Here is a 25,857-nt window from a genome sequence, read left to right as displayed (position 1 = left end):
GTGTGTAACAGTCATCGGAAGAGACTGTATCTGCAGCTCAGTTATCTCCTGCCATACCAGCTCACACCTATTTCCACGGGCTGACCTACGGAAAGCAGAACCAGGCTTTGCACCACACAGATAAACTGCACGCATGGACGTGTTTTTTTTCTGCCAACTCTGCCATAAAAGACAGAACTGCAGCAGAAAGCTGGGACAGATGTCTGTAGATGTAACTCTGGTGCAGTCACCCAGCATGGTGAACGTACTGTTTGACACCTGGGAAGAGGAGTGCTGCTGATGAAGCCTACAGCCAGCAAGCTCAAGGTGAGAGGCACAGCCTACAAGAGATAAACACATACTCACAGTTTCACAAATTTACTCTCTTCTCAGTTCCTGCCCCACCAACCCAATAAAGGATTATACCGAAGATAAATCAAGTAGAGGTAGGTTTGAAAGTGACCAATGTTCTTACTTTGAAGAGTCACATCAAGAAAAACAAAGATGCAGCTCAATACTTGGCACAAATGCACGTACTGTAAATTCCCTTCTAATTACTTCAGGTCCCAAAACGCTTAAGCATAACATTAGGTTTCTGTTTACAAATAGCCCTGCTGTATTCAGTGAGACTTGGTTAGCATGTTCTCGGTGCTCTACAGAACAAGGCCAAGAAACAAGAAAGTATAAAAATATGCAGAAATCCATCAGGTTAATGGGAAGTGTTGCAATCAGCCAGGTACATTTCCCACAAAATTAATAATTGTGCTGTGAAAATTACTATAAACTTTTATTTAGAAAGTCCCTGTTATTTTCAAGTTTTCAGGAAAAAAAATATCAAATTTTAACAGCCTAGTGACACTACAATATTAAAGATCAGCATTTAAATATTCAAACACTTACAAAACAAGACAGAAGAGGTACTCAAAAGGGAAAGGCTCATTTCCAAGCTCCCCCTCAGTGTCCCTTTTCCAGTCAAGCCTGCTCCAAGGACCTGTGCACATCCTAGGTCACGGCCGTTCCTCCCTCACCTACCTCCCAGCCAAGAAGCAGACGGGGCTGAGAGGAGGAGCTGGAGGGAAAAGGGAGTCTCAGCCTAGTGCAATGGAAATGTTTTCCGATCTGAAACACAGATAACAGAACCAAAAAGCCAGGTCTCCATAGCAACCCCAACTCTGTCACACCGCATACGCTGTATATTAAGTAACATACTGAAGGATTTAATTGTGACAGAAAATCCTGTGTGTTTGTAACACACAAGATTAAGGCTGAAAACCTTGATTGGTTATTTCTGAGCTGCTCAGCCCCCAACATTTACTGCACTATAGGGCTGTGAGCGCGGCCAAGCATGCCGGCACGCAGGCCGCGGCCCAGGGCGCATTCCTGTCACAGCGCTCCCACAGCCCCTCACACCCCTACTGCCACACGGTTAAACGCAGCACTGTTTCTAATTATTTCCTTATTTCTTGCTGAATTCCTTCAGGTATTGCATAACAAAGAATGATTTAGTTCTCTTGCTCTTCTGAAATATCCTCAAAACCTTTATCATCTTTCTGTTTTCCCTTCCTCCAGCTCCTACACAACACTGCAGAGACTTAGCTTCTGGCCTTGTACTGAGAGCCAGCTTGCACTAACATACAAGACAAAAATTTCTATATGAAACCAAATTCACCTTGGTATTTAACAACACGCTCACATTTACCCACCTAATTAATTAGACAGCCTCTCTGATTAGCTACTTGCTTCTTCACTTGTTTACAGCGACATCGAAGTAATTGCTTGGCCTAGCTCAAGTAGAAGTCAGCCAGAACAGGTAACATTTTTTTTCTCCGTGTTAAAGACATTTTTTTTTTTTTTGAGGATCTATAATCCATCCAGTTTTGGTGTCAAAAACATAAGATTTGGCAAACCGCAATTCAGACGTTTTCACGGGCCCTCTGGAAATCTGTCCAAACTGGGTAGAAACATAAACCTTTTTTAAAAAAAAAAAAAAAGGAAAATGCAGCTTACACCTACCCCATCTGGGTATGTGAGTAATCTGTAGTTGAAAAGCACTGACACATTACCCGTAGGAAGCCCATTATCCCAGAGCTAGATGCATGTTCTTATCAATAACCACTACAAGACTTGGGATTAAAACGTACACTCCAAGCCTAGAGAGCACTGCTGGGTTAACCTAATGAGCAGGCGGTACGTGCCACGAGCTTTCCACAGGTCAACACAGCTTTTCTGAGCTATCTGCTTGCTGAATTCAGTGAAGCAGAAAGATAAAAAGTGAAGAGAAACAGGAAGAAAGATACATTTCAGGGCCAGATAAAGTAAATTTCAATTTATAAAACAGTATGCTGTCATCCTAAAGCCTTCCAGTGAGACGATAATCATCTGCAGCTCTTTCATCACCGAATGCTAAACAAACAGCATGTGGGATGAAGAAAAAAAAACAAAACTTAAACATCAGTTATAAAAGTTTCACATGGTACAGTGTTCTAAGTGCAATAAAATGTTTACTGCAAAGCAGTTAAGGGTTGAATACTGTGCTCAGCACTGAAGGTAAAGTCCAGATTTCAATGACATCCATGGAAATTTGGGTGGATAGAGACAGAAAGATTCTCACAGGCAGAAGAGACACTTTTCAAGGCCAATTACCTTTTACGAAGGGATGACAAACATTTTGCCTATGAAACATATTTTCTAAATTGAAACCCTCACAGAAGGAAAATGAAAAATAGCATCCAGAAATCCTATCCTGGTCCACATAACAAAACAACCACATTACAGTTAACAAGCACAGAGAAAAACCCTCTTCATCAGAAGCACCCTGAATCACATTTATTGCTATAGGTGGCCTCTTCAGCTCTGACAGCCTGCAAACCTCGTTGGCTTTCTGATACCATTTACACAGATTGCCCACAGCACTTCTGAGCCTCGCTCCTGATGGAGCTGGGCTGGATTCTGCAAGAGCAGAGCACTCCTGCTCAACAGAGTCTGGGCATTTCCTTCCCAGAAGTGAGAACAAGGAACATAATGCACCTTTCTTTCTTTTCTCATAATCTGAAACGTGCTTCACAGACTATAAGGACTAGGACCAATGCTCCTGGGCAACATATTTTCTCCATAACTCACTATTCACTGCCTAAAAGCAGCTCACCAACATCCATCACTGCATCAGTCTGGTAGTTTCCTTGCTACCCATACCCTTCGTAGAAGTATCTGGATTTCTTGTATTTATTATCCCAGTAGATTTCCAGGAGAGAGCACCCACTGAGAGCATCTAAGTTGTAAAAGCTGATGTTATCTGCCAGGGACTGAGAGCTACCACAACTGTATTCAGGAAAGGACACTACCAGTTGACAAAACACTGAAACTTGCCACTTGACACAGTGTCATCTGAGTGGGAAACTCACAAGTAAACTAATCTCTGGCTCCTTAATCTCTTTTCATGACAATGTGCTACTTGTACCAAGAGAAACCACGCGATACACTGCGATTTTCAAAACAAATAACCCACTTTTAAATGTATCCACTGACTGATCAGTTCGCAGCAGGGCTCCATTTGAAGGAACACAGAATGCTTGTGTTTAAGGAAACAAATATGCCCCAGCAAACAACCACATGGCATTAGCTCCACATGAGAGATTTCATTTTCAGTCCTGTGTGACTGCAGCAGGACACAAACACAGATGACACCGCAGGCTCCTGCACAATGATATAATGATGGCAGCCCCCTCTCACCATTTATTCACCCCTAGCAATAAGAAGCTATGCCTACCCAACAGAGCTCAGCATCATATCCTTAAAAAAAAAAAATAATGGTAAATCAAACAGAATTTCCTCAGCTGATCCCTAAGCACAAGGGCTGGAGAACAGAGAAAGCCACCCTTGTAGTTCCTTTGCAACTCACAGCTCATCTCTTAGCCTCTCAGATGACTGCTCGGGCTGCGTGCTACTTGACCCCTGGTACTTGGCCAGCACGGGGGCCTCCCGTGCCCGTCAGCTGTCATACAGCTGTTAAACATTCGACCCGTATCTGCACAAGTGACTGGCTTACTGCAGGCAAAGTCAATCTTTCACCACGCACCTGGATGTGTTTCAGCACACAGGACACGCTGCCCCATAACAAAGTAGAAGTCCAAGATTTGTCCACTTGGTTTGCCACCCACTGTCACCAGGATGTCACCACTCGCACCACACGCCTACTGGACAACTCCTGCAGGCTGGAAGCCCTACGAGCTGGGACAGATGGGACTGGCTGGATTTTACGGCATGTGTTATCAGAGCTGCTACCTTTAGCCATCAGTCTTCAGCAGCTTCACCGCAGAAGGCTTGGTAAGAAACCAGGATGGAAAAAAAGGGAGTATGGAAAGTCAAACATTGCTTGTAGATTACAAGAAAAGTTATAAATATTTATATATATTCTAAATAACATACAAACTATCCTGAGGAACTATCAAGAGAAACTCAAGCCATTTTCCAGCCTACCAAGCTTCACCGTGTTTGGTGCAGCTACCAAAACCTGCATGCAGTATCACACTCAGCTTTACCAGAATAACTCTGAATTTATTTGGAATTGCTACAGCTATTGAAAAGCATTATAGAAATGCCACTTTTTAAGCTGATGGTAAAACAAAGCCCCTGCCATCAAATTGGGGCATTACTTGACCAACAGACTCTCAATTACAATACACTAATACTACCTACTATGTTCTTTAACTTACATTTTGCACACTGACAGCTGACACAACATGCAAGCACTGCTGAGCTGCTGATACTGAATCATCCCATGTAACATCCCATACAAGCCACAATCCAGGCAGATCCCAACTAGTTTCTGAAATCACAGAATCACCTGAGCTGGCAGGAGGCCATCCACACCTCTTCCCCGCAAAAGTGATGGTTCACAAACATGCATATTTCTTTTCTATTTGTGGTGTTACAAAGAAAACAAAACAGAAAACCAGACAGATGGCATGTGGGACAGAAAACAGAAAAAAAAGGAGAGAAAAAACAACAGACAAGTGTAGCTGCAGAGAAGGAGCACTGTTAGAAAGGTTAAATTACTTGAAAAATGACTCAGGGAATAAATTGCCTTTTCTTAAGACACATGTGAGTTCAAGGTAGTAGTTGCTGTCACTGTGAATTTCTGTAAAACAAAGCTGTGATTTCCTCTAACTGGTGCACTGGGACAGCTCCTTGTCTGCCCTAAGTCTTAGATTTTGGGGAAACTGCTCTCAGGTATCTACAGAAACACTGAAGGGAGATTCCCCAAATCAGTCACTAATAGGTGAAACTACTGTAAGAAAACTTGCTTTCTAGAAATGTATAATTCCTATTAATAAAAGGCTTTTAAAACCTGCTAAATAGAGAGGGAATCAAACAAACAATCTGAATTTGATCCTGTAAAGAGGAAGGTAAACACAAATCTTGCCTGTATAGAGATATATTCTGATGCTTTCTGTTCTTGTGAACTTGGTTGGTTCTCAGAAGGAACTACGTTTAGCTTATCAAACAGGAGGCCTGATGCTCAATCACAACATGTGCTACAGGAAACAGAACAACGGAAAGCTGGGAACAGCTTCATCCAGCTGACAAGGTCACAGGACTACACAAGACACAGAGTCTGAGGCATGCAACTGAAAGCTCAGCACATGTTTTAAAAGCAAGATAAGTGATGATCAGAAAGGTTCGTTAGGATTGTGATGTATACTGCATCCATTAAAAGCCCAAGTCCAAAAGTCCAAGCCAAAATTCTTCCTAGAAGATAAAAACTTGTCAAGAAATCTTAGCTTAAGTCGTGAGTGAGCATAAGCTCGTTGCTAGCTCACAATGTGGTACCGAGCTGAAACACTGGTACGAGCTCTGCAAGCTTGGTCAGAGACTGGGAGCAGCACAGGTGTGAGAGCAGAGCACCGCTCAAGTAACTCACCCTTCCCAGCACCCTTCTACCAGCTTCTGTACTGCGGCCCATCACGAAGCCCTGGCACACCCTACAAAGCCTGCCTGCACACCGTCCTACAGTCAAGAACAGAAATTGCAGATTCATAACTAAGGGCCCCTGGACCGCCGCAGAGTGCTGCCAACTTCACAACAGAACAAACAGTTCCTCATCAGCATCTTTCGGCTGCAGCTCTGCTGCTTATACCTGCTTGGTACTTTGATCAAGAACAAAGAAGTATGGCTTTCCACCCACAATCAAAAGAGTTTGCAAAGACAAGGGGGAAAAATACCCCCATAGATGTGTTTAATGTATCAATCTGATACAATGTGTTTGTAGCGGGAATATAATCCCTCTGGTCTGCTGTGAACCTCGTCACTGCCTCATTGTTTCATGAATCAGGCTAGGGAGAAATGACTCGAGGATAAGTAAACAAGTCAGATTTCAAAGCATGAAAAATCTGAAAACTTGGTTCTCCTACCCTTATATTTTCTTCCTTGTCAATGGATCTCCTAAGTGAGTTCTCTCAGTGTTGACTTCACTCCTCAGCTGTAGAGTTGTTTCCTAAGAAGAATAATACTAACCCACACGGAGTCCCTGAAGCAGCAGCAGGATTTGTGTGTTTTCCTCTTCCACGACAGAGCTGACCCCGAGGCTGAGCTCCCACACAGCAGGGAGCAAGAAACAAGGAGCTCAGAGGTCGGCTGGCACCCTTAGCATTGTACCAGCAGGCAGATGCTCCATCAAAATAAGAGCTGAGCCGGTAAAGCCTCAGACGTGTTTGGGTTATTGACTGTGGGGAGGAAGAGATTTGCCCCTCTGTCACTCCTTGGACAGCCACAGCAGATTCACTCACTCTGCAGAGCCGAGGTAACACAACCGACTGCTGAACAGCCCCTCGATGTGAAGGGCACAAGCCAGGTGCGGGATAAGGAGTTTTACCACTTCTGTTGCTGGTGGTGGTTATATTCCAACTTTCCTGCGCTGCCTCCTAGAAAACACAGGGCAAACGAGACCCTTCATCTTCCACCTAAATCATAGCTGCCTTCTGTAAAAATCTCCAGCTGCCTGGAGCAGCAGTTCCTTGCATCAGATTGTGCTCCAGAGGATTACGCTAATTTCTGCCTTTGGCACGCTCACCCAGATTGGTGACTGCACAGAGCCCCTGCAGCTGCCATACCTATCTATAGGATGCTCACAGCTTTATTCGTAACCTTTTTAAAGAAGCGTTATTCTCCAAGACAAACTACTTTCCAAAGATTTCAACTTTATTTAAGTGAGCAGAGACACGTATTCCCCAATACTGTAAAACATTTGCAAGTCGTCCACTGAAGAGAAGCCAGGGTCCTGAGCTAGGCAAATATTTACAGAAGCAATCCCCAGCCAACCTGAGTCTTCCTTTCTAAAATCCCAGATACACAGAGCAACAAAGCAGTGCTCCTATCCAACAGGACAAGGACCGGTCCAATCAATCCTGAGTCACTTCAGCTCCAAAGGGAATCATTTATCATTTCGGCAGTAGATGTGGTAAATAAAAGCCAGGACGTGGCTGCGGATACAGTGAAAGCACGAGAGAGCAGCCCACTGGGCAAAGGCAAGGCCTGAGCCTCGCAGGCCTGACTCTACAACTTGGATAAATCAGGCTTTTCTGGAAGCGTGCCTTTTTATAGCATAACATGCAACAACAACAGTACTGAATTTAACTGAAGTACAGAATTTCCTTCAAACTCCAGATTTTGCTTCACTTAAAATAAATAAGTAAATAACTAAGGAAAGCCATTAGGAAGCATTTTGCGTCTGCAGGCAGTCCCACCAGCTTCAGTGCAGCTCTCCACAGGACCCAAGCCACTTAGGGGCTCAGATCCTCACAGCCGTTGGTTTGTATTTACGGCCATCGCCCGGGTAAAAGGATGAAAGGGAGCACAGCCTACACCCCACGAGACACGCATAATTTTAGCCACGACTTAGGCTTACAGACAGCTACTCCCGATAAAGTCGCTTTCATTCGGAAGCCGTAGGGGCGCGTGCGTTTCCTTGGCTTTCCCTATTGCCTTCCCCACCGGTTTCTCAGACCCTGCGGGCGCACGCACGCAGCCTCGCACCCACGCACCCCAAAAACCAGCACCTGCACGGCGCGGCACCCACCCCGCGTAAATACCTGCTGACACAACGGGCTGCAGGGGCTCTCCCACAGGCGCTCCGAGCATCACCCGGCCGGGGCGGCAGCACCCCGCACCCCGCACCCCGCACCCCGCTCACCCGCACCATGCCCCGGCCCCCGCCGCCCCCCGCAGCCCCGCGGCCGGGCCGGGAGGGGACCGAGGGCGAGCGCGGAACCTTCCAGCAAGGCGCGCGGGGCTCGCAGCGCGGCTGGCGGCAGGGGCACGCCGCAGGCCCGGCTCCCTGCCCGGCCCGGCCCGGCCCGGCCCGGCCCTCCCCTCCCCTCCGCTCCGCTCCGCCCGGCCCGGCCCGGCCCGGCCCTGCCCGCCCCGTGTCTCCTCCTCCGGCCGCCCCCAGCACCTGCAGGGCGGCGGCATGGCGGCGCGGCTCGGCCCGGCCCTGCCCTTCCCTTCCCTTCCCTTCCCTTCCCTTCCCTTCCCTTCCCTTCCCTTCCCTTCCCTCCGTCAGGAAGCAGCCTGAAGGGCTGGGAAGCCCAGGGAAGGGCCCTGAGTGTTACAGCACGGGTAAATCCCAAATTCTACCAGACAGGCAGTCGTCAACATGTAAAGCAGCCCTGATGGTATACATGTGCGTACAGACAATAAAAAGGCATGCAACAATAAAACTGCAAGCGCTGGGCACGGGTCTGGAAAACGACTGCTGTGCTGTGCACCCATCTGAAAGATCATTGTCCTTATTAGTTATGGTGTTAATACTAGAACTTGTTGGATATATAAGAGAGGAATTTGTCACAGGCCTATTTTTAATCTAACTTGCTTAAAGACCCCTCTCAAAACCATGTGTGTTGATTCCAGGTGTGAATGCAACACTGATACGGAAACGCAGCCATCTCCCCCCACTACCACCACCCTACTCATAGCGTAGGCTTTCTACTGCTCAGTGTCAATGCTGGGTCAAAAATACTAACTTTGCTGCTGTATTTTCAGCTAAAATTGAAGTTTGTACCTGTTGTGTTCTTTTCTTTTCCCTGAAACATTTTGCAAGACACAGATTTTCTTCAACACACAGTCTCCGCCTTAGAGGATATGTCTTCATAGCATACTGAACTTACTACATCTTATACCTGCGTTATTACCCAGGCAAAAGATGGCCAATCCCAAAGTTACATCAGCTAAGAACACAAAGAGCTCTCTAACACAACATAGAAGAATGGGCCTGTGCTCCCAGGTACCCCTCAGGTACTGTGTAGATAACAAAATTTGGGAGACAAAAAAAAAAAAGAGAGAGAAAAAGAGAAATAAAACTGCAGGCCTAAAATAGTACCACTTACCTGACTTCTTTTGCGTTTGCTGAATATAGCAATAGCAGATATGCAGCCCTAAGCATCAAAGTTGGGGAAAGCCTACTTAATCTCCTAGCTGAACTTAAATGACAATGACAGTGACTAACACCTTATTTTAGCTGCAGGAAAAGTTGTCTCTGTCCTGTCCATCGTCATTCCAAGCACATCACCTGTATTGTCTTGTGTAGGAGACTCTGTGAGAGTGATGCTTAGATTCCATACAGCAGACAAAGTAACTACACATTTCTTTTCGGTATTTACATTGCCCCAAGCATTTTAAATGTATATTTCAGCTACAGGTATTCGGAAGAAATCACTCAAGCTCCTGTCACAGCAGCAGAATGAGCATGCTGAGGCTGGAACAGAAGCATGTCACAAGTTCTGGTTACAGCACTGTGGGATATCGCCTGGGGTTCAAGGCAGAAAGTGTATGTCGTTGGAAGAAACTGCGTGACTGGATCTAACACACCATTTAATTTTACTGAGTCTGGAAGTAAGCGGTAGTGTCTGACTACCTGTTACAATGATGAACATGATACATAGATATAGGTAGAGATACAAATACACATCACCTTTGGAACAAAATTTAGTTTTGATCTCTGTACAGCACAGATGATAGAAGACAGTCTGAATGATTTGCTCTCTCCCATGGTAATATGTCCCTGTGGCAATTACTTTGAATAAAAATTATCTAATATTGCTTAATTCATGGTCTTTGTGACATTAAAGTTTAGAATATCCTTACCCCAAGAAAACCTTAAATTCGGGTTGCTCATTCATTTCAGGATCAGACAAATTTGTTTTATCGCTGATTGCGCTACTCTGAAGGCGATGAAAATGCAAGTTTGCTTTTTAATCACTTCCAAATTGAGAATTTTTACCCCAGGAAAAGCTTTCTTACACAAACTCACATGCATAATAACACGTGGAAGACAGAATAGACATGGGATATTTCAGTACAATATCTGAATGGATTTCGATCTCCCACTGAATACCCACAGCAGCATATATCAATAGAACTGCACACACTACAGAGAATAAAAACACCACAGATACTAACAGTTAGTTTGTGGCCTGCACTCAGATCAGCTTAGCCAGTATCAGAAAAAAGAAGCAATTGCTCATGCATGGTTCATGTCCTCTTTTTTTCAACATCTGCATCTGTTAGCTTTTGCTCATTTGTTTAAGGAAGATAACCTGCAGTAAAGAATTATGCCGACGAGCCTGAATACCATTAACAGCCCTGTTTTGAAAAGGTATAAAAATAAATGTAGACGGATGTTTTCTGTTCCCATTAATCCTGGTCTTTCCTGATAATTCTTATAATCTTTCACTACGAAATAGTCACAAAATTGGTGTCATACAGGAAAACTTTTATGCCTAATTGAGGTTCTGCTTGACACTACCATGCACTGGGGGCCGACTTCCGTAACAACAACTTGCTATATTTAGCTTGGTTTCAGTTGATGCAAAGAGGAATTTTGCAAGTCTCCCTAGCTAACCCTGTAGTTTTGAACCAGTTGCCTAGATTTAAAACAATTTAACAGACAGAGGTGTTGATTTTTTTTTTTTTTAATGACTTTCACAAAAGTGAAACAGAGAAAGACCAGAGCTTGAAAATCTGTGAGAAGTTCTCCCCAAGTAACTGATACTGTTCACCAGTTTCTACTGTCTAGTAGAGCAAACCAGCAGATGATTCCAAAATGTTCCCCAGAAGAGACTGAGAAAGAAAAATGATTTGTTCACATACACGAAGAGATAATAAAAGTCTTATTTGTTTCAGCTAAGGTAATTTGTTGAGCTCAGTGAGAACACTTGATGAAGCACCCCACTGCCATACCTGATCCCAGACCCCAGGATCACATACATTATAACACAGGCTACGAGGAAAAGCTGACACAGATCTCCCTGGATCAAGAACGGTGTCAGGGGAAGAATGGAACGTGAAGGGAGGCAGAAGGAGAACTTGAAAAAATATTTAGAAAAATACTGTTGGTGAGTTACTTCTCTATTTTTCTTCAGTCTTTAAAATGTTTTCTGTAAATAGTAAATAACTAGTCCACACAGTATTAAGACATGACACTGCAAATTCTCACATACTGCCCCCTACCTCTGTTGAAATTAAACTGCAAGAAGATAGAGCAAGTCACCTTAGAGCTTCTAAAATGATCTTGGAGCTAGGAGTATCAGAATTGATGTAAAATTTGTAAAACTTCTTTCAATATTCTCCTTAGATTCATTCCATAAAAAAATATTATGATGAAAATAGCTATAAGAAACCCAAACTACAATGGCATTTTTTTCCCCCAGAATATGTTTATGATCTATCAGTTAGGTAACCATTCTGAACATACATAGAATTAAGCATAAAATAGCAAAAGACAGTACAGCATTTTTCCTTCACTCTCCTCTCCATCTCCCTAAAACTGCACATTTGAAGCCAGGATAACTTAAAGAAGAAAAACTGATGCCAAGACTTTCCAGATCAAATATACAGCTGGGGAAAGAGAGGAGTGATAAACACACACATTACACATAATTATAAATAATGTTTACAGTGCCTGTGCACATCAAGGATTTTCCCTGCTACTGAAGTGGGTACCCCAGGTACTAAAGACAATTTGTACTTACCATTGTATAGCAGAAGCATATGCAAATAAAAGACTTTTGGTAAATTAACACATTACTTTGATGTCATTCTTACTCATTTTTTACCTAGTAAGCCTGCTGTCATGCATCAATTAACAAGGCAAATTAGAGCAATAACAATGCGTAATATATTCATATGGAACAGGCAAATTAATCGCATGCTGCTTTACCACTTGCAGGTACAGTAAGGGCTCTGATTTTTCGTCTTTAAATACCCAACTCTGAAGGCTGGGGTACGGCGCCTCTGCCACAGTGCTACTCACTTCGCATTACAGACACACAGCCATCCCATCGTGTTAGGTGACGAGGAGCATCGGTCTCTGACATCCCTCCCCTGGGGCTCTCAGGACGATCATTCTTCTCCAGCTGGCATCACAGGGACGCAGGCACAGGCAGCGGCTGCTGCTGCGCGGGCAGGAGGCTGAATCGCTGACAGCTTCACCGATGGGTTTCTCTATCGCATGTAGGGAGCCAGAGGAGAGGCACAATCTTTTGTCAGTGCACATGACTTGTACGGAAAAGAAAGCTTTTTCTAAAAATAACCACGTACCCTGTGACTCTCCGTGTTATTTTCCTGGTGGTCATGGGGTCTGTCCCCTCACCACTACAGCCTGGGTTCACACCCTGGAAAAGACTTCTTATTTCGGTGAAGCTTCTCTTGTACGTACATTCGAGTTTTCAGTAATGTTACAGCTGCAATCAAGGATTCTTTCACTGGTAAATATAAATTTCATCATGTTATTGCACATTCATGTGGACCTACCCTAGTTTTAAAGTGTCTGCCCTGAGTGCTGTTAGTGTCATAGCCACTCTGTAGCTCTGAATCCCATACCCCTCCAAAAGCCTCTTTTGGGGTGAAGGTAAGTGCTCGGGGTGGAGGAGGCTGTGCTGCTAACAGACACCATGGAGCTGGTTAAGCACACAGATGCATTCAAACCAGCTTGGTTCCTGTGGTTCAGAACTACCTTAATATTTAGTTGGTGTTCCTGGCAGGCTCTGGGATCAAAATACTCACTGTGTTTACAATGGCACATTTACCCTTGGCTCACACTGGCGTGAAACCAGGTCCCACATGGTCTTTCTCTTCAACAAGGGGCACTGGTGACCTGCTGGGACCAGGGACTTTATCACCTTGCCACGTCTCTGTCTTTGTATATATTTCAGGCCACAGTGGCACCTCGGTCTCTGCCTCCAGCACTCCTCAGCATTGTCCCCTCAAGGATGAAAATGCCTTGGTCTTACCAAAGAAGCTGCTATCAACATATGCACATGAACTGCAGTTCTTGCAGTGTGTAAGCTAACTGACTCTGTCCAACGGGGCCTAATCCTACCGTTACAGTTTTATAAGTTACTTACAACATTGCATACTAAAATCAATCAGTTTGGACAAAAGCAAGCTCCATCTCAATCCAAATGCACACTGTGTTCAAGCCTGCTAACTGAGAGAGGTTTGGTTTGGGCTGAAACGAACCATCGACTCTGCTGGGACTTGGTAAGGCAGAAATCAAACACCCCAAGCCCCTGAGCACACCCCAAGGACGCGGGAGTCCTCCACGTTTGCTTTCTGACTCTGAGGCTGTTAGAGATAAGCTAAGGCATATTTGCAGAATCCACAAGCGTAAAGTCTGAAGCTTATCTCTCTTAATGTGGGAAAGGTTTCTAGTATAACGAATTTCAGAGGCAGAGGGTTTGAGAACTAGCAATTTGCTCGTACAGAGCAAACCCTCTCGTATTATGGACACGGTTTGCGTAGAGGAAACTACTTTGTTATTATAGCTTACAGCTCTGCGTTGCTTATGAAATCACCACTTCTGAGGGAGAAGCAGATGCAGTCTGCATCTATGGCCGAGTTTTCACTCATCTCGTGGAAATATTAACAAAACCAGAGGAGTCACCCGTTCTTATCTATCACATCGGGGTGTCCTGAAATAGCACAGAGGACAGCACATCTCCTTTCTCCCCCACCTCGGGTCCAGATCTGAGGCCCAGGGCACTCTGCTGATGATGCCTTCCCTCGTCTTTTTGGGAGGGGCACGAGTAGGCAACACGAAGTAAGGAAACACGAACAGTGATACACTTTGTACAAGGTATGCTGAAGCCTTTTTATTTTTATTGTTAAACATATTTTTAACAAATACTCTTGTAACGTATTCCCCTAGACAGAGGAGGAAGAAGAGAAGGAAGAAGAGGAGAAGGAAGAGGAGGAGGAGGAGGAGGCCCTGCCCACCGCTCCCTCCTCCCTCAAACGCTGCCGGGGGGGGGGGAACGGGACCCCCCACAGCGCCCTGGGGCCGCCGCCATCCCGCCCCGCCCCGCCGAGCGCCCTCCCCGCACCCCCTCCCGCGGGGTGCAGTGGAACGTCCCTGCCTTGTGCACAGCGGCCGCCGGGCCTTGGTACGGTCCAGAAGGGGGGGAACAGGGGAGATCTTAGTAAGGCAGGCGTAGTCTTGTGAGTAAGGTCTTAGTAAAGAAATAGAAACCGGCTTGTAGAGATCCCTGGTGGTCTAGTGGTTAGGATTCGGCGCTCTCACCGCCGCGGCCCGGGTTCGATTCCCGGTCAGGGAAGAGATGTTTTTCAATGTCATGTTATTAATTCTTAAAGTTCTCCATATACCTTTATTTTTGCTTTCACAGTTCAAGGAACATCTAGTCCTGCCTTCACAAAAAAGTCTCTGCGATACTATACGATATTCCCACATGCAGAGTTTCTAGTACCCAATGGGCAGTGCTGTCGGCCAGCACGTACAAATACAGTATTTTCCTTTATTTTTGCCTGCTCTGGCACCTAAGGGTGCTCCCGCACCCACTCAGGTGAGTGGTCACTTGGTGCCATCATGGGCTGTGGCAACTGAAACATGGGGCGCTGACCCCATGGCTATCCCCGTCGTGCACAGGCCTTGTGTTTTGGAGGAGCTTTGTCCCCTGCTCCTCTGCTGGCCATGCCTCTCCCTGCTGCCTCATGCCTGAAGAACAGGCATGCAGGGTAAAAAAGGGGCAGGACATCTTCGGTTGTGTTGGGGCAGTGCCTGTCGCAGGTAAGATATTAAATGTTATCTTGGGCTGCAGAGCAGAGGCTAGCACGCCTGGCAGGATCCTCCCCACTGCCAGGAGCATGCCTCAGGCCTCGCATCACCCAGGTAACTCCTCTGTGTTGGCAGCCCATGCTGTATGCTGCAGGACTTTGCTCTGATGTGAAGGCACTCCTGGAAATAATGGCTTTGGCTGCCTTTGCCCAGGTGTCCTGGAGGAGTGCTGCAGGCTGGGCCACCCTCCAGTCTGGATGGTAGCACCTCATGAGAAACCTTGAGCTCTTCCACTCTATTTTTAACAACAGAGGAGCTCCAAGGAGGTGCAATGTTATGGGCTCTCCTTTGCTTTAAGGAAGAAAGCAAACAGTCAAAAGGGCTATCCTCACCCTCTTGATATTAAGAAAAGCTGTCTAATAATAGTGTGGGTGATGGAGCACTGTTTGTGGGTGATGGAACACTGGCATGGGTTGCCCAGAGAGGCTGTGGAGCCACCCTCCTTGGAGATCAAGCTGCCTGGACATGGTCCTGGGCACCCTGCTCTGGGTGCCCCTTCTTGGCAGGGGATTGGACAGGACGGCCTCCAGAGGGCCCTTCCAACCTCAGCCATTCATCAACACATTCATCAATAGTTAAGCACTGGGACTGAAGGATATAAACTAAGGAATTATATCATCCCCATGACTGGAGGCTGTTAAGAGCATGCTCTGTGAGCACCTCATCAAGGGTCTTTCACAGGCTCAGTGGGTCTCCTGAGGCCTCAGTTTTATTATTTCATCTTGGACTTTCCTCAATAAATAACAGTTTACTTGAATTGCTCTGAGATATCCATGTGGGAGCTCTTAGTCTTCTTCCTCTTTGGTCTCAGTGAAATGTGTTACCAAGTTGGTGGAAGAAGTTGCTGTTTTCTGTTTCAGAAAATTATAGGCCACTTTAGAAGCAGGTAAAGTGAATTTCAGGTAATGACTATCTTCCAGAAAAGGTATAGGCATGGTTTTACAGAGTAATTACAAAAAAATCATTCATTTGCTTTTACCTCAGTTTTTGTAGTGGTATGTTTGAATGCTCTTAGCAGCATGAGCCCTGCTTTAAAGTAATTTGAGAAAGGTTAATCATATGCAAGATTTTAGACACTTGGAAAAAATCACCAAAATAGCTCTTGCAGACAAAGAAAGAGTACAGTTTCCAGTGTTTTACTATAAATGGAAACATAACTTTTCCAAAGCCTTTTCAGTCCAGTGCCAGACCTGAAACTTGCCACTGAACGTCAGAGGATGAACATCCACCTTGCAACAAGTGGAAACCAGTCCTCTTTCTGGTTTCCTAATGCTTTGGGTTTGAATTGAAAAGACTCCAAGATAAGTGTTCATCCCCATCACGGGCCAAACTGTTGTGGTGGTAAAATCATAAATTTTTAAGATTTGAGAGGTCTGGCCAAGATATTTGCCCTAACTAAGAGAATATTCCTTTCAGCTGGAAGCCTGTGATCATTTCCAGGCCCCACTTCTAAGATGAGCTAGCACTGGCTGTGCCACTCCAACAGGCTCCTTCCTCCAAGAGCTGTCTCGCCGTATGCCACACCACCACATCTTCACTGCTTCATCCCGTCATAACTACTCCTAGGGATGAGTGCTTGGCCTTGCTAACATTGGAACAGTTGTTTTACATCATCTTTTATTTTCTTTCTGTCTTTTTTTTTTTTTTTTTTTTTTTTCCCTGAAGAAGAACAGAGATCAGATCTATGTAATCCCTGAGTAGAGAATAGGGGAGTAGAGAGGGGAGATGCTGCCCGGGTGTGATCTCACTATGGTCATAGTTCATAAAGCTTCTGTCTGATCTGTCTTAAATTGCACTTGCGTTATTACACACTTGAATTATTGATATTCTTTGACACAGTTATGGGGGTTTTAAGATTGTCTCCCTGTTTCATGTGCTTCAGATTAACATGATAGAGAGAAGGAGAGGGGTACTCGTTTTAAGAGATGGAAGAAGAATCTTACTTATGGTCTTTGTTGCTGTTTTTCTAAATAACAGGTAATTCATGACACTGGAATGCAGAATTCCCAGAGAAAGTGGACTCTTTTTCAGAGGGCAGGCAGTGCAATGAAAGACACATTACAGGAGCAACCTGGCACGTATCTGCAGAGGCTAACAAATTGGTGTTTCAAAATACAAGATCAATATGTGTTTTTGTTGTTGTTGTTTTATTATTATTTGAACTGTCACATTCTCAAAGTGTAGCTGAATTTGCTCCCAACTGTGATACATTCTGAGATACTGGATCTCAAGTGTTTTAGCTTTCACTTATTTTCTTCCTCAAAAGCTTGACCAATTACTTTCTATCTTGCAGCAAAGGTCACTGGCACTACACGACAGTAGAAATAAGGAAGATAAGGAGAACAATACCTTAAGTATAGATCATTTTAACCAACAGTTGAGTATCTAGTTAAGACTCTCACCTCTTAGTTTTTATATCTTATTAGAAAATTTGAAAAATAGGAGTTTTCAGATCCAGACTTGATCTTTTATCTCTGACATTAACTTTTCTTTTTGCCTACCTATTTTAAGTTATAGCACTATATTAATTCAGCTTAAGTTTTTTCAATCTTACATTAAATATTTTGCCTGTGTTGAGCATATAACTTTGCACAACTGACTATTTAGAAAATGAAAGGTCCCAGGTTTTTTCTAAAGGCGTGTTTTCTACTTGTCCTCATACTGCACTTTTGTTTGAAGGATACATGGTCATATACTTATTGGGTTTATTCTGTTCCCATGACATTCAGGTGGCAACTTATCCCCTTTTTTTTTCGTGTGGAAATAAATGATGAAGTAAAACGTCACGCTGCGCTCTTAAGGGAAACGATCCTCTGCTTATTGATAAAAACCTCCTTTTAATATGCCACGAGGTGGCACCCTAGTCGCATGTCTTCCACGTCTCCCACCCAGCCTCCCAACACAGCCGCAGTTCAGATTTCAAACAATTTCGTAAGTTAACGATACACCCATTCAATTGTAGTAAGCTGCAAGGTAATGAAGGCTTTGTATCTGCTGATAAAGCAACTTCATGTGCAGGTGAAGCTGTCATTAAGTGAAATCCTAAGCAACACAGTCCTCTTCCAGGTTCTTTCCATCGCGTCTTTCTACCTGGAGATTTGGAACAGAAGGGTGTGCAGAAAGTCTGCGCCAAGGCAGAGGAGGGAACCAGCATTTCTGCATCCTGGGTCGGTGAGCATTGTGATCAGCTGCCTGGGGAGATGAGGAGGGTCTGGGTCTGGTTCGGTTCCTTTTGCACTGATCCACCAGTCCAGGATACCATGGAGCTGGCTGTGCTGTGACACAAGTGCTGTTGTCACCATGACAGTCAACGGACACGAACAAGGCAAAGTGCTTATTAGATAAGCTGCTGGAGATGGAAGGAAGAGAAAAAAAGAAAAACACAAAAGATGTTGTCAGGCACACAACCTCTTCCAGACTTTTTTTTTTTTTTTTTTTTTTTTTCCCTCACAATATAATTTCTGTAATATACTACTGGCTTGCAAGTGTAAATCTCTCTCCTAGATACAGATCTGATATGTAACACTTCCTGGTCAGTAAGATTAACTAAAAAAGCACAGCAATCTCATTTCAAATACTACTATGATTGTCACTGCAGAACTACAGTTGGAAAACCTACTCTGAATCATAACTTAAAATAAATGGTTTTATCCAAAAGAAGGTGTCTTATTTAAGGTGATGTTAATGAAAGTCCAATGCAGATTTAATTACCGCAGGCAGCTCTAGATAATGCTATCCAAGGGCCATTTTCCAAGAAGTGTTTTCACAGGAGCAATTGCCATGTCCTATTAAGAAGTGCTCTGATCATGAAATTATGAAAGCTCTGACCCTTTTAAATGCCTGAACTTTTTCAGTTGCTCACTGAAAATCTGCTTTCTAGACCTGTTTTATGACTGCCTTGTGGCTACAGTCAATCATTACCTTCTGCTTTTCCATGCTTTGTTTCCCATGTGGTCTTTTGATTAATCACAGTTTAGTAAACTGTATTGACAACGTATTGTGCTGAGCCTAATCTTTGTCTAGCTGGCAGGAAAACATAGCTGGGAGGTGCCAGCTTCCCCCGAAAGCTGGAAAATAATAACAGGCTATAAATTGATATTGCAACACATGCTCTGCCCTGAGCTGCTGCCTGCTGCGTGGGACAGGGGATAGCAGTGACCCAGGCAAGGCCGGCAGGGCTGGCGGAGCGTGGCCACGGCAGGGAGCCTTCTGCAGCTCTGCCACTGAGAGGCCGAATGCCCAGGCTGGCCCCACGTCCTGTGCAAGGGATTTTTTGTCAGAGACGACAACTCCGCGTTGCAGAAACTGTGTGAGTTGTACTGCATAAGCTGCAGTTCTGCACAAGTGGTCTGGCAAAATAAATGAAAGAAATGGGGATGAGTTTCCTTCTGTTCAGAGAAGAGACTGCCTGGCAAATTAGAGCAGGGTGAAGTTTTGCATAATCTTCCATTTGATCATCCTCTGCCCCGAGCTGGGCAGAAAGTCCCAGCTCCCAGTTTGTTTGGACAAGGGTCTTGGCTCAATGGAAGTGGAGCATCCTGCTGCATCCTGCCAGGTGGTTTCCATGCCCCCAGACATACCACGTGCATCTCCTGGTAAGGAAGCAGGCTGAGGCTGAGTGTGAAGCATGTGTGCTGATAACAAGCTCATACCACCGTCAGTCCTCCACCTGCTGTGAGGTCGCAGAGTGCCTGCATGCATGCAAACCCCAGCTTGGAAGGGCTCATGCATGGGCACCCCACCGTGACCTGCCCAAGGTCGTGTTTTGAAGAGCAAAGCATGGATGGAGCTGCTGCTGGCTCCAGCTGTGCACACTGGCTGTTTTCTTGGTGGCTGCATGCAGGTGTGGGTAGTCTGCACTTTTGAAAACCAGGTATCTTAACTTCCTTAGCACCTACAGCCTAACACAGTTTGCTGATCTTGCTTTAAGACTGAAAAATAATAATAATAAATCAATGGTTAAAAATTTTTAATAAATTCTGCTTCTCTTCTGGTCTTGTGATTTCAAGGAGATTTTTCTTCCATGTCATCCCTTGTATCATCAGAAATTTGCCTCCCTTACAAGCAGCTTGGCTCTAGGACAGCTATGGTCTTCTGTTAACAGGAGGCTCGCAGTGAGGGCCAGAAACTCCAGTTAGGGGTGCTGACGCTATGAACATGGGTTTGAAGGAAATCTCTTCTCTGGAGTCTGACATCTAATTTGACAAGATCAAGGACAAGAAACTAAATAACATTATCCCTACTGTACCGCAGGGCAGCCAGGAAGCAGACAAACAGTTGCATTTCTGACATGTTTAAACATTCAAAAGGAGCTTGGAACCTAAATATTTTTGCAAATTAGACAAATGAGAATGCATCCCCTAAAGTTTTGGTCCTGCAAGGGCTTAAAAGCACAACTAACTTTATTTATATGAATAGTCCCGTTGAAGTGGAATAGTTCCTCTGAGTGGGGCTACTTACGTCCTAATTTCCTCTGCAGGATCAGTCCTTAAGTGCGTATTGGTTCTGAATATCAGACTGCTTTTGAAAAGCATCAGGGGCCCCCCTCAGCTAAAAAAGTCATGCACATCTGTGGTAGCTGAAGTTGTCTCTGTGAAACACCCAGCTTTTCTTCCTTTAAAGGGTTATATACAGAAAAAAGGGGGGGGGGGGGGGGGAGAATTTATTTCTCGTTCTCTCTTTTTTTTTTTTTTTTTTTTTTTTTTTTTTCCCTCCCATTGCAACCACAGGCACAGAAATACCCCACTGCAAAAGCTGGGCATATGGGGAACCAGGTTTTACATATTTATATTGAATTATTACTTCTCCATTGTTTCATTGGTGGCTACCGCTATTGGGCATCCTTGGATTTTGACGGTCACATCAAAGGAGCTGCTCTGGCGTGAGAACCGGTCAAAGTGAGCCAGATAATTCATGGATTTATTACTGAGGTCGGTTCCCATGATTGTCAGTGGGCAGCAGGCACGGCTGTGTCGTAATCCTCATTCTCTCGGTAAAGCACATAGTGCCTTAAAAAGGTTTAATGATCCAATAGTGATTTACTAATGGGAATCTTTCTTGTGGGTTTAGCGGGCCTTGGAGGAGGACAGGGCAGCACATAAAGGTCATTTTTCAGCGGTATCATTTGGCAGAAATGTGTGTATTTATTTCATTTTCAGATTCCAGTTTAGAGCATTTTCAGAGTCCTGTTTCAAGCAGTTTTATCTGCTAACTGCACGGGGTAATGAGCTGAAGGGGGAAAATCACAGCTGAGCAGGTGTCAGACTCCTCATAACACGGGGAGGCAAGGAGGCAGGCACTGAGGATGGCAGATCACGGCTGAGTATCGAGGTAATTAATAAAAAGCACACACTCCAGCCTTTGAGATCAGTGGAGTAAAAGTGAGTAGAGACCTGGGGCAGCCCCGTGAAGCTGCCGCTGTGCTGAAGGTGCTTGCCTCCAGCTATTCGTTAGAAGGCTGGTTGGCAGGGCCATTTTACTGCTGTTTCACCCCATTTGCCTTTCCTTTTTGTTGGGAGGGAAGGGAGGGGGCTATCCTGTGGGACGGCTGCCCAGAAAGGAGTCAGGGGAGGGTGAGAAGGAGAGAAAAGGATTTTGCTTTGCCCAGCTGAAAGCGATGCTCCCTGTGCAGACGAAGAGCCGCTGGCCTGGCTGCTGCTGCTCTGCATGGTGCCTCTGCAGAACAACAAAACCAAGCAAACCCAAACAAAATACACTCCCTCCTCCCTCACCAAAATACCTCCAAAAGAGGGAGATAGTGTGAGGAGAGGAACGATGTTGTTTTATTTTAAGGCTTGTATATTAAACCCAAGTGTTGTGCTGGGAAGTGTCATTAAAAACTATTTGAACTATCCGCACACAATAGATGTCATCTTGTTAAGCCAGTTGCAAAAGCATACCTTGAATGCATAACTCTTTGTTTTAAAATCCCTGAGGGAGAGTCCTTCTCCTAAAGCAAAATAAAATTACTTGGCTCTCCAGTATATTAAAAAAAAAAAAAAAAAAAAAAAAAAAAAAGAGAGAAAGAAAACAGTATTCAGAGTTAAATCAAAACTGAGAAAAAAGAAAAAAGCGTAGGGTGTTCAGTAATTGTAACCCTGCCTCCTGAGGTTTATGGATTGCCTTGTAGTCATTTATTAGATTTTCACATACCACACAGTAATACAGAATGCTATTTATGGGTATTCTTTGCAGGTAAAACACTTTTCTTTACACTTACCAGTGACTTACTGCTTCCTGGAGCAGGGTGCTGATTTAATAGAAGGAGGTCTTGTAGTGTAATTTGTATGAAGACGTGGGCAGGGTTAGAAATTTCCAAACCGCTGATGATCGCAACCACAATTTCAGTGTTGCATCAAGGTATTTTTTCTGTCCTGGAGACTTTCCTTTGTAGAAGAGAGAAATGCTGAATATGGACTACGTGGAAAGCAGAATGAAACAGCCCAAAAGGACTTTCCTGTAGAATAGGTATCAGCACTGTTCAGATAAGCACAGTCTAAAGCATTTAGTGTTGCTTAAATTCAGTATTGGCAGCTGTAGCTGTAAAAAAAAGAGCCTGCCTCTCCAGAGCTTCAAACTCATTTAAGCAGGCACATTTCCTTTTATTTCCCACATTCATTTCCTTTTCCTTCTGATTTTGATCTTCTAGGGTTCCACACTACCTTGTATTGCCCAGCATTGCACTGCCAGCATGAATACAGAAAAACATCCCTTTAAAAGAAATCGTGTTGAGATCACCTTGTAATCAGCGCCACCGCTGCAGCCAGAGCACTAGGAGAAGTTCAGAAGTTTGCGCTGAATGAGCTCATTGCAGGCGTTGACTGATCTTACTTCTACAAGATCAGCAACCTCACATTATCATCTAATGGTTTTGATAAGCTGTTATATCTTCAGTAGGCAACAAGGCAGCTGAATCTTTGGAAAAAAAATAGATTGCATTTGAAAATACTGTTAAGATTCAAATCCTATCTCTTCACAGGTGATGCAAGATACAAAAGGAGAAACTGGTTGCCTGGCATATGCAATTAGTGCTGCTCGAGCAGCCAGGGGCTTCCCAGGCATCTGCCTGGGGCTGCCGGAGGTGATGGGACACGAGGGAGACCCGTGGCTTCCAGTGTGCAGAATGAAAACCCTTTTCTTGAAGTTGGACAAAGTACCTGTAACTATTACAGTAAGTTACCTGTAATTTACATCCTCATTTGTGTAATCTCAGGCTATCTGTGCCTACAGAACTGGATGACTGAGGACACTGGTGACTACAGAGCTGGTTGGTAACTGTCCGCTTTAAACTTCAGTAGTAATTTCTGATGTAGTATCTCCTGATGAAAAGATGCTCTTGACCTTTTGCTGTTATGAGGAAGAAATTTCTCATTTACAGTAGCTTTAAGAATTTGCCAGTATGTCCTGAGCTTTGGTCAATGCCCTTTACTGACCTCATGACAGCCTGACCGAGGGAGGGCCCATTTTTCAGAGCAGCTGCGAACGAGCATTTTGAAGGATGCCACCAAGGAGGCAGCAGCACGACCCTTGGCTGCTGCTCGGGCAGATGTAGTCACAGCCAGGATATGATTATTCTGCTCTGAAGACACATGCTCGGCCCTCAGCCACAGCAGCCAGTTTTTCTTCTGTGGCAACACCTAATGCAGGTTTTCCTCCACTTGCAATTAGAGCAGAGGGACAGCAGGCAGCATCTCCTCTCCAGGGTAATAATTTTCTCCTGGTGCCATGTGACATAGTGAGCCCCAGCGCTATGGCACCCAAAGTGCCTTTTATTTGTGGTGCTGAGGGCTAAGGTTTCCAGGCTCCTAATGCTGAGTGACAGAATTGTTTTTTAGCTTTTTCCTCTTAAGAAAAACATCCCAGGAAATTGCATAACCTCCTTTGAACCTCTTGATAACTGAAATTTAAGGTTGCAAACCCACACATGGAAAATTTAGTCAAAGCCAGATATAATGTGGAGTAAGCAGTCTCATTGGCTTTCTTGTGCCATGTGCTGTGACCTAGCCTTATATTATATAAATTACAGGTTCTCTTCCTCCTTCTCCAGGTCCATTCTTCAACTGAACACGGAATAAAGATAGAAAAGGGCTGAAGTAAGCATGTGTGCACAACCTCATATTGTACCTTTTAGAGCTCACTTATATGTATGCCAAGTGACCAGCTTTCCCTTGCTCTGTTTTAACACTCACATGGAGTCCTTCAGCTCTGACCTGTTAGAACAGCTACAGCCCCAATCATCCAAAGCTATTACCCTCTGGTGTCTTTCCAAGAGCACGTGTATAATATGCTTTTTCTCCACTGATTTCTCACTTGGGAAATCTTCATCCACCATTACAGGAGTGACATCCCCAACAGGGGCTCAGAACTAAATGGGCGTGAAGGCTGAGCTCCTGCGTTGCCTAGTGCTGGTCCTTTTGGATGAATCAGATAAAAAAAAAAAAAAAAAAAAAGGGACATCAGCAACTCAGTGTACAAGAACTTGGCCTGGATAAATGGAGTGAGAACAGGATAACCCCAGATAAAAAGGCTGCACAAATCCACCTGTGATTGGGGCAACAAATTGTAATGATTTGGGGCACACCAAATAGATTGCAGCTCTTAGCTGGAACCAAGTTAGTGGCTGCCCAATTTTTCTGTGGTATGAAGCAGGGGAGACCTCCTACCAGGCTCTTAGAGAGCAGGTTAATAGTTAACAGCTTAAAGTCAAGTAGGGTTGCAATCTGCCCTTTTTCATGTAAATAAAGCCCACTTTTTATCTACTTGCCAGTTCATTAATGTGATCTTTCTTTTTGAAGCTGCTCATAGAGAAAAAGAATAACTCAACTGGATGCTGCTCGACATGCCAGTAGAGCCACACAGCATTTATGTCCCCAAACAAAAAATGTAAAATTCCCCCAGAAACAACAAAACTTCATGTAAGTTTTCATCAGGCGTGATTTATGGCACTGGGGTAGAGACCCCTTCCTCCCCATCTTTTGTCTCTTTTCTTCACGGGGCAGGCAAATATAAGCTCCTCCTTGCCCAAGCGCTGGAGACCAGTTTATGCAGGCGGGGATCAGCTACATGTTTAATATTTGGGAGACAGGGATGATGGGGGCGAGGCTGAGGCTGCATTTTGGCAACAGATGCTGTCTCTGGCAGGCTGTAGGGTTGTCACTCCATTTCTGCGCCTCAGTCTTGTCACCTGTTGTGTGGGTGTAATACACCTTTGAGTAGTGCTTATCCTTATGGCCAGAGCTTTACACACCTTCTACTGATGTTCTTTGCAGACCTAAAATGAAACAAAAACTCTTGTCTCAGGGAGAACTGGTAAATTAGAAGACCTGGACAGGGGGTAAAAACTGCCCTCTCTCATCTAGATGATAAAGGATGTCATTGTGTTAACATTTTCCCCTTCTGAACACAGGCCTTTAGTGAGGATCTGAATGAAAGCTGGATCTAGAAACCCCAATGCTTTGAGGAGCTCTCCAGGATGGACAGATGTGTCCATTTCATTAAGTGCCCCACCAGTGCAGAACCAGTTTACAAGCCTAAAAATCGATGCTGTTTTACTGACTGTTTGCTTGTTTGTTTTTCTGCCTATTTCAAAACATCCCGTAAGAGATGGGCTTTCTGAATGAGAGAGGAGCAGGAGAGGGGGGAGCAGCTGACAGACACGTTTCGAGCAATAGAGTTCACGAGTATTCCTAAAGAGCAAACAAAATCTGCAACAAATCATCCATAAAACGCAGTCAAAAAGGACTTCGTTTAATTAG

At 44.5% G+C, this 25,857-nt stretch overlaps 1 protein-coding gene across 4 annotated transcripts in view; it reads right to left on the bottom strand.

The window, feature by feature from the left end:
• NCOA7 (nuclear receptor coactivator 7) overlaps positions 1-12,725 on the bottom strand; it is an 88,951-nt gene extending 76,226 nt beyond the window's left edge. For 3 of the 4 annotated variants that reach the window (XM_082757407.1, XM_082757410.1, XM_082757409.1), the window contains exon 1: positions 8,067-8,154. The gene's annotated coding sequence lies outside the window, so the exon portion shown is untranslated. Of the gene's footprint in view, positions 1-8,066; positions 8,155-12,283; positions 12,475-12,570 lie in introns of those variants that run through there. The other variant, XM_082757408.1, reaches the window with a different exon arrangement.
• Between the last annotated feature and the right edge of the window lie 13,132 nt (positions 12,726-25,857).

The sequence above is a fragment of the Aythya marila genome, assembly GCF_965140915.1.
Source record: "Aythya marila genome assembly, chromosome: 3".
Lineage (NCBI taxonomy): Eukaryota > Metazoa > Chordata > Aves > Anseriformes > Anatidae > Aythya > Aythya marila.
Note: the sequence above shows the minus strand (reverse complement) of the source record. Positions and strands in the feature narration are given on the sequence as shown.